Here is a 10,442-nt window from a genome sequence, read left to right as displayed (position 1 = left end):
AAATTAGATTCACATGTATCTATTGAAACATTCTGATAAACAAACTTGGAAAACAAACAGCGTTAAGCAGATACCTCACTTCTACGAGCACGAAGTACACATCTTATAGAATATCTCACTTCTACGAGCACAAAGTACAAATTTCAAAAACACACAAATGTGAAAATCAATATGCAGTTTGCAGTGTACATTTGTTGGAAAACTCCACTTATAACATGTATGATAACAGATTTCTTCTTCCTGCAACAGAATTTTAGAAAATTGAGCTCAAACAATGTGTAACTTCACATTCATCAGAAGTCGCAACAACCGAGTGGACATTTAAAATAGTGAGTAGATTTCTATCAAGTGGAATCCAGTAGTATTACTTCATAGTCCAGTTAAATTGTTAATGCATGTAGGATCCCAAACTAACTGCCATTGATTTGTTGAACATATTTCTCAATAAAAAAATTGCTTGATTAAAAGCCAGTTTCAGTCGAACCATAGTATGGGTAGCCTGGACCAGGACCTGCTCCACCACCTGCTGTGTGCAATCCTGATGGAAGCAGTTGTGGATCTTGGAGGGATGTTGCATATTTTTCATACTTGTTTGAGCTGTATGGTGTTGTGGAGCTTCGAACACCATATTGAGAAGCAGATGAAATTCTTCCGTATGTAGGTTGTGTTGCATATGGAGGCTGAGGTGCATATGCTAAAAGGCCTGATTGGATATGCTGAGAAACCAATTGGTGGTGATGCAGAGACTAGTACCTGTGGCCCTGGCCTATGATATGAGTTCAGGCTTGGATAGTCTGTTCCATAAGCTATCTGCATTTGTGGAGATACTGCAGCCTGTGATGATAGTTTCTCCTTCTAATCATCAGCTGCAAGTTTCACAGTAACAGTCCTTCCCTGCATGCCAAGCATAGAACATAGGTGTCAAGATCAACAACTGCCCTTCAACTAATATGACCAACATTATCCAGTACTAGCTATTACTTACATCAATGGTTTTGTTTGGTTCCTTAAGAGCCCGCTTTGTAGCCTCCACAGTCTTGAAAGTCACAAAAGAAAATCCTCTGTTGGTGACAAATACATACAGCGTTAACGAAGACAAATACAACCAAACGAGCTAGGCCTTGGAAAAACGTGCATAAATCTCTAACAGCAGAAGCATGTTAAACTGCCCATCATAAAGCAAACCGATGTATATTAGATTTGTAACCTGGATTTTTTGGTATTCTTATCATATGCAGCTGAACCTTCTTCTATCTCTCCATATTTGGAAAAAACTTCTAGAAGCTTATCATCGGCCGTGTCATATGAAAGACCACCAATGTAAAGTTTCCTTTGAGCCTGATTTGCACTTTGACCAGGACATGTGCTCACAACTGCCAGATTTCTTACAGTAATCCTCCCCTGTACAATAAACAATAATGGATATAAAAATTACCAAAAATAGGTGTTAAATAATGAATCAGAGTTGTTTGATGATCAATCTTCCACCCTATGTAACAATGGAGTACCATAGACTTTGAGAACTCTCAAGACTCAGACAAAACAGCAATATATAAATGGAATACCACTTTTAGCAACAATAGTTGGATTGCTTTCATTTTTCTTCAAACAAATTTGAGGTTTTACAATGAGCCTTCCTTACAATTACCTTGTTTTTGGAGCGCTGCCAAAGTTCCTAGAGTAGTTACTTCTCACAAATGACAAAAATAATTAGCTTCGATTATCCCTTATGACAAAAATAATTAGCTTCGATTATCCCTTACATACTCCAGCAAACCCAAATTAAACCTTTGTTACAATTTCTTGTGGCAAACCTCACTGTCAGATTCTATGCAATTAACAAGCAGAATGAAATGCTAATGTGCCTTGTGATTCCTCTTGCCTTAATTGAAATGCTAATGTGTCTTGCAATTCCTCATGCCTTAATTGAAAAGACATGCAAGTATCAAGATTCAGGGGAGTTTGCTACGGTATAGGAAGACTGACAAGACATTTAACACTTTAGTTTATCACAACAATCACCTTGGATGCAACTATAATCTGCTTGGAGACCCAATACATTTATAGGACCTCTTAGTCTTTAATCAGAATAAAAAATGAAATTAATAAAACTCTAGTCAATGACTTCAATAAAAAAACGTAATTGAGAATCTTAATTTTTAAGAGGTTATTTCATTGGTTTAACATCTCTAATATGAATTTTCCAAGTTTGTTTTGGTTCTGATGAGAAGTTAATTATGTACCAATAGCGTTACAACAATGAACCTTATTTACAATTACCTTGTTTTGGAGCGTTGCCAAGGTTTCTAGAGTAGTTACTTCTTACAAATGAGAAAAATAATTAGATTCGATTATCCCTTACATACTCCAGCAAAACCAAATTAACCTTTGTTTAAATTTCTTGTTGTAAAACTCACTGCCAGATTCTAGGCAAATAACCAGCAGAATGAAATGCTAATTTGTCTTGCAATTCCTCTGCCTTAATTGAAAAGACATGCAAGTATCAAGATTCAGGGGAGCCTTAATTGAAAGGACATGCAGGTATCAAGATTAAGGGGTGTTTGATATCGTATAGGAAGATTGACAAGAGATTTAACACTTTAGTTTATCACAACAATCACCTTGGATGCCCGATATCCCTCTCAAAAATTGATGTTTATGGTCAAGAGTCTTAGATGGAGCCAATCAAGATAAAGGGTTCACTAAGAAGTGAGTATGCATATCTTTTGACAAGCTGTGAGTACCCTTAACTATATAGATCACTCGTTTGAATTATTCTCTTCATCATAACTCAAGAACTCTTTAATGGACATATGCATAATAACTGTCTTATATTATAAGATAAAGAGAATTAATCTCCCTGCCTATCCAAGCCAGAAGAGCCCTGTGGTCAGCACTTCTAATAGTCTTGCACAAGGAGCTCACCAAGAAAAAATCAGAAAATATATGCTCAATGTCCTGGTTTTGTCACACTGCAAGGCCATCCAGGAGGCCTGTCTCAGCTCACCTATCTTTGATGAAAAATGAGCATTGACATGACTTTGAGCTCAGAGCACACCAGGGAATACATAGAGTAGCAATTCTTTTCAGCCACCTGCTTTTTTAAGTCTTCCTTAATTGATAACTGAAGGTCTTTAACTAATGCACTAATAAAAAGCATGGGTATTATATAAGAAATGCGTCAACCATTATGGCACCACCTTTATTTCCAGCTTTATTTGCTTCATCTTAAGGCCAATTTGAAACTTGAATCTCACCTAAATAAAAGGCAGACATAATATCCATGTTGAGGGCTCATGTTTTTTGTGAGGCAATAATATCCCAGATAGAGGAGGCAAAAATATCCCAAATAGATTCCTCTAGGAATATCAATCTCCTCTGACAGAATCCTAAAGATCCATCCAAGATGATAGACCCACAAAAGAGGTCATTGTCACTCCTCTTCGATTTTATTGGGGAAACAAGCACTACATTTTGGTGCCGGATAGCTGCTAAAAGGCTACACAACTCATCAAATGTCTTTATGGCATAGCACATTTAATAAAGCTCCATTTGAGAGTTGGTTTGAAATCCAAAAAAATCTGTAGCAATTACTGAAGACAAAAGTTAAGTTGACCACCAGAGGAAGTTGTTGAAAAGTTGAAATAACTATGCATATAAGTTGCATATTCCCTCATTTTGGGGATGTGCCAGAGAAGATTTGTATAAAATATGCTGCAAATCCAAGGTCATTTCCCAGTGGTGAGCATATGATTTAGAAATTAGCCTAGATACTATTATGAAGCTGTAAGCTAGCTACCACCATTCATTTTCTCAGTCTAGCCGATATTTAACTCTCTTCTCGATAAATTGGTTGTGCCTTTGCTAATAGGTAAATGGATTATGGAACTAGGTAAGGTGAATCAGCTCAAATTTCAACTCAATCAATTGGTGGCTAAGCAACAGTAGGTGGATAAGGAACTCAATCTTTCAATGGCTCTCGATCCAACCATATGTTTCTTGGGTATAGGGCAAGAACCTCATCAACTTTTACTAGTAAAACCTGGTAATCAACCTCAAGAAAATGTTTGTTTACAGTCAGGAGACCATGGGAGGAGAGTTATTCACAATTATAGCTTACGAATGGATCTCAGGTGGTTTCTTTACAATCAGGAGACCATGGGAGGAGAGTTGTTCACTAGTATAGCTTATGAATGGACCTTGGGTGATGTGAGCTAGCTATAATGGGAGATTTGAGTTACCTACCAGCCTGCATTTGCTTAGTCTAACAAATATTTGAATCACTTCATTTCTTGGGTATAGGGCAAGGGCCTCATCACCTTTTCTGGTATAAGCTGCTAACCAATCCCAAGAAATGTTTATATTTAGGAGACCGTGGGAGGAGAGACGCTCATTAGTATAACTAACAAATGGAGGTCAGCTGAAAGCTTCTCCCGAATAGTCAAGGGAGAATACTTCTCACATATAGTTAAGGCCTCAACAAGGCAATGTTGCTTCTCACAAATGAGAAAAATAATTAGATTCAATTATCCCTTACATACTCCAGCAAAACAAAATTAACATTTGTTGCAATTTCTTGTGGTAAACCTCACTGCCAGATTCTAGGCAAATAACCAGCAGAATGAAATGCTAATTTGTCTTGCAATTCCTCTGCCTTAATTGAAAAGACATGCAAGTATCAAGATTCAGGGGAGCCTTAATTGAAAAGACATGCAGGTATCAAGATTAAGGGGTGTTTGATATCGTATAGGAAGATTGACAAGACATTTAACACTTTAGTTTATCACAACAATCACCTGGGATGCCCGATATCCCTCTCAAAAATTGATGTTTATGGTTAAGAGTCTTAAATGGAGCTAGTCAACATAAAGGGTTCACTAAGAAGTGAGTATGCATATCTGTTGACAAGCTGTGAGTACCCTTAACTATATAGATCACTCGTTTGAATTATTCTCTTCATCATAACTCAAGAACTCTTTAATGGACATATGCATAATAACTGTCTTATATTATAAGATAAAGAGAATTAATCTCCCTGCCTACCCAAGCCAAAGAGCCCTGTGATCAGCACTTCTAATAAGCTTTCTACTTGTTGAAAAGGTGTAGACTGCCTATTCATCCAAAATCTATGGAATATAATTCCACAACGGGTGCAACTGCTAACTTAATGGTGGACTTACCTCTTATGGATCATCAAAAGAAAAGAACCATTAATGTGACCGCTGGCAAAGCAGGCTGAACAAGTAACAAAAACAAATCAGGGTTGCCAACAAGAACCACCATCCAATGACACGAATAGGAAACCAGAGAAGAGAAACAATAACAAATAGTCTTGCACAAGGAGCTCACCAAGAAACAATCAGAAAATATATGCTCAATGTCCTGGTTTTGCCACACTGCAAGGCCATCCAAGAGGCCTGTCTCAGCTCACCTATCTTTGATGAAAAATGAGCATAGACATGACTTTGAGCTCAGAGCACACCAGGGAATACATACAACAACAATTCTTTTCAGCCACCTGCTTTTTTAAGTCTGCCTTAATTGATAATTGAATGTCTTTAACTAATGCACTGATAAAAAACATGGGTATTATATAACAAATACGTCAACCATTATAGCACCACCTTTATTTCCAGCTTTATTTGCTTCATTTTAAGGCCAATTTCAAATTTGAATCTCACCTAAATAAAAGGCAGACATAATATCCATGTTGAGGGCTCATGTTTTCTGTGAGGCAATAATATCCCAGATAGAGGAGGCAATAATATCCCAGATAGATTCCTCTAGGAATATCAATTTCCTCTGACAGAATCCTAAAGATCCATCCAAGACGATAGACCCCCAAAAGAGGTCATTGTCACTCCTCTTCGATTTTATTGGGTAAATAAGCACTACATTTTGGTGCCGGATAGCTGCTAAAAGGCTACACAACTCATCAAATGTGTTTATAGCATAGCACATTTCATAAAGCTCCATTTGAGAGTTGGTTTGAAATCCATAAAAATCTGTAGCAATTACTGAAGACAAAAATTAAGTTGACCACCAGAGCAAGTTGTTGAAAAGTTGAAATAAATATGCATATAAGTTGCATATTCCCTCATTTTGGGGATGTACCAGAGCAAGATTTGTATAAAATATGCTGCAAATCCAAGGTCATTTCCCAGTGGTGAGCATATGATTTAGAAATTAGCCTAGATACTATTATGAAGCTGTAAGCTAGCTACCACCATTCATTTTCTCAGTCTAGCCAATATTTAACTCTCTTCTCGATAAATTGATTGTGCCTTTGCTAATAGGAAAACGGATTATGGAACTGGGTAAGGTGAATCAGCTCAAATTTCAACTCAATCAATTGGTGGCTAAGCAACAGTAGGTGGATAAGGAACTCAATCTTTCAATGGCTCTCGATCCAACCATATGTTTCTTGGGTATAGGGCAAGAACCTCATGAACTTTCACTCGTAAAACCTGGTAATCAACCTCAAGAAAATGTTTGTTTACGGTCAGGAGACCATGGGAGGAGAGTTATTCACAAGTATAGCTTACAAATGGATCTCAGGTGGTTTCTTTACAGTTAGGAGACCATGGGAGGAGAGTTGTTCACTAGTATAGCTTATGAATGGACCTCGGGTGATGTGAGCTAGCTATAATGGGAGATGTTAGTTAGCTACCAACCTGCATTCGCTTAGTCTAACAAATATTTGACTCACTTCATTTCTTGGGTATAGGGCAAGGGCCTCATCACTTTTTTTGGTATAGGCTGCTAAACAATCTCAAGAAATGTTTATAGGAGACTGTGGGAGGAGAGATGTTCATTAGTATAACTAACAAATGGAGCTCAGCTGAAAGCTTCTCCCGAATAGTCAAGGGAGAATACTTCTCACATATAGTTAGGGCCTCAACAAGGCAATGTTACTTCTCGCAAATGAGAAAAATAATTAGATTTGATTATCCCTTACATACTCCAGCAAAACCAAATTAACCTTTGTTGCAATTTCTTGTGGTAAACCTCACTGCCAGATTCTAGGCAAATAACCAGCAGAATGAAATGCTAATTTGTCTTGCAATTCCTCTACCTTAATTGAAAAGACATGCAAGTATCAAGATTCAGGGGAGCCTTAATTGAAAAGACATGCAGGTATCAATATTAAGGGGTGTTTGATATCATATAGGAAGATTGACAAGAGATTTAACAATCACCTTGGATGCCCGATATCCCTCTCAAAAATGGATGTTTATGGTCAAGAGTCTTAGATGGAGCCAGTCAACATAAAGGGTTCACTAAGAAGTGAGTACCCTTAACTATATAGATCACTCGTTTGAATTATTCTCTTCATCATAACTCAAGAACTCTTTAATGGACATATGCAGAATAACTGTCTTATATTATAAGGTAAAGAGAATTAATCTCCCTGCCTACCCAAGCCAGAAGAGCCCTGTGGTCAGCACTTCTAATAAGCTTTCTACTTGTTGCAAAGGTGTAGACTGCCTATTCATCCAAAATCTATGGAATATAATTCCACAACAGGTGCAACTGCTACCTTAATGGTGGACTTACCTCTTATGTATCATCAGAAGCAAAGAACCATTAATGTGACCACTGGCAGAGCAGGCTGAACAAGTAACAAAAACAAATCAGGGTTGCCAACAAGACCGACCATCCAATGACACGAATAGGAAACCAGAGAAGAGAAACAATAACAAATAGTCTTGCACAAGGACCTCACCAAGAAACAATCAGAAAATATATGCTCAATGTCCTCGTTTTTCCACACTGCAAGGCCATCCAGGAGGCCTGTCTCAGCTCACCTATTTTTGATGAAAAATGAGCATAGACATGACTTGGAGCTCAGAGCAAACCAGGGAATAGAGGTAACCCATCTTAATATACTTGTCCATGAGGCTACCCACCCTCTTCAACCGACACCAGTAGAAAATGCGAGAAGTGGGCTTGGCGGTGCCCGTGGGAAATTCAGGTACAAAAACCATCACCTGATCCATGAACTTGCATTTGAAGATTCAAAATATAGTCGGCGGTCTCCTGAAAAAGTGTATGAACTTCCATTTTCTTGCCGCCAGGAACAATCTTCTGCAGAGTCCAGAGTCTTCTGTCAATGGCGCCATGATCTGGCCGCGGAGGTTCGGAGGATTGCTTCTGCTGCATCATTGTGATGGTATTTTTTTTGCGCATGAGGCGGAGGTTCGGAGCTCGACTCCAGGCAGAGCCCTTGTTTGCAGTGCGAGCCAAGCACATATCAGCGGCGAAACGGCCGTGCGTCCGTCCTGCTTCCTCATTAACCGTTCAGTTTTGGATCAGTGTTGATCAACGATCACATTTCATTCAATCGTCTAACACCACAAATCCACGGTCAACAATAGGACACGGCGGCGGCTGGGGCAATTCATTTCAAAGGGAAATGCCTTACGGCGTAATGATGTTGTTTAAAACATATTCATATGGTTTTATCTTTCCTTTGCCCTTGTTTCTTGATACGAGAGCTATTTCATTTTCCTTTGATACTAGGTACGATGACTATTTCTTTTGCAAGCACTACTATTTTTTATTTTATTGGGTGGGCACCAAGAAATACCTCACTTTGTTGGTTGAACCAAGCGTAAGTATGCCTTATAAATATTCGTTTCTTTTCTGAATTTTAAATATAATATTAATTTTAAAAAATATAAACATACACCAAGAATAGAAGTCCAAGAATTAGACATTAAAAATAACTTTTGTAATTATTTAATAATTTTTTTATAACTAGTATTATAACATTTTTATAAGCTTTATAATTATCTAATTACTCAAACAAAAAATAATATAAAATTACAAAAAAAAAATATAAAATTACATTAAATAATGAGTTTTAAATTTTTTAATTAGATTTAATAATGAATTGTAATTATTTTATATCCGAGCAAGAAATAATATAAAATTAAGCACAAGAAGTTTATACATATAGCTTGAGGATGGTAAAAGATGCTTACTGGTACAATCTAAATATCATGAATATTACTTTTAAATATGGAAATAGAAATGTCATCATATGTTTTTTTTAATCTCTCTATTTCTAATTAAGATTATCCTTAACCATTGCAACCATTTTTCTAAACAATTTCAACATCTACCTACCTAATAGATAACTTGATTAACAATTAAAGCTCTAGACTAATCACTTTTACCATGAAATTTTAATAGTATCTAATCTAAATGTTCTACTATATAATTATAATTTAATAAATTTATTGTAAGAATATTATATTAATTATAATCGTAATGTTATAAATTTATTGCATAAACATTCTATTCATTATTATAGAGTAATATGATATGTTTGATATTTTGGAAAGTGGAAATTTACACCCAATATGGAAATGATGAATGATGATTCCGATCATATAATTTTAAATTCGAATCAATTATAGAGAATTCCACCCAAGATGGAAATAGGATATTGTTTAATATTTTGGAGAATGAAAATCATTAATTTTATTATATATAGTGATTGTTGCATATTAATTGCATTATAAATGTTAATCTATAAATTTATTGCAAGAATATTCTATTAATTGTTATCATAATTTTAAAAATTTATTGCATAAATATTCTATCCATTAAGAGTCGTTGCATATAAATGATAACAATAGTAAACAAAATGTCATTCAAAGCTAGAAGATAAGGAGAAATTACTTAAATTATGCCAAATTGAGAGAAACTATAAGCTTTCCAACATAGATTGTCTCTTAATCTTTAAAGATGGTCTTTGTGAATATTGTTTTGGATCTTAATGGTTATACTGTAATCATAATTCTATAAATTTATTGCAAGAATATTCTATTAATTGTAATCATAATTTTATAAATTTATTGCATAAATATTCTATTCATTATTATAGATTAATTTGAGATGTTTGATATTTTGAAAAGTGAAATTCATTTACCATAAATAGAGATTGTTGTATTTTTTTTTAGAGTTTCATTATAAATGTCAATCAATCAAGATATAATTAAACCTGATATGGAAATAAAGATTTCAATCATATGATTTTACATTTATACCCTTCTTCCACATAGATAATTGCAATCATTTATTATATATATTGATTGTTACATTTTTCTGAATTTCATTATAAATGCTAATCAAGAGATAGTTACACCCAATATGGAAATTAACCATTGCAACCATTTTCCTAAATAATTTCAACATCTACCTACCCAATAGACAATGTGATTAACAATTAAAGCTCTAGACTAATCACTTTTACCATGAAATTTTAATATTATCTAATCTAAATGTTATACTATGTCTCAATTTTTGTTTAATATTTTTATTGATTTTGAAAAGTAACAAGTATTGTGTCGTAATTTAGTCAGAAAAAATATGTTGTAAGGCATGGTATAAATTTGAGAAGAATCATAACATATAAAAAATCATAATAATGT

At 35.3% G+C, this 10,442-nt stretch overlaps 1 pseudogene; it reads right to left on the bottom strand.

The window, feature by feature from the left end:
• Positions 1-404: 404 nt before the first annotated feature.
• Positions 405-8,253, bottom strand: LOC149259599 (uncharacterized; annotated as a pseudogene).
• Between the last annotated feature and the right edge of the window lie 2,189 nt (positions 8,254-10,442).

Source organism: Pinus tabuliformis, chromosome 6 (genome assembly GCF_031772625.1).
Source record: "Pinus tabuliformis cultivar Carrire ecotype Pingquan chromosome 6, CPIR1, whole genome shotgun sequence".
Lineage (NCBI taxonomy): Eukaryota > Viridiplantae > Streptophyta > Pinopsida > Pinales > Pinaceae > Pinus > Pinus tabuliformis.
The sequence above is the reverse complement of the archived record's forward strand: the minus strand, read 5'-3'. Positions and strand labels throughout refer to the sequence as shown.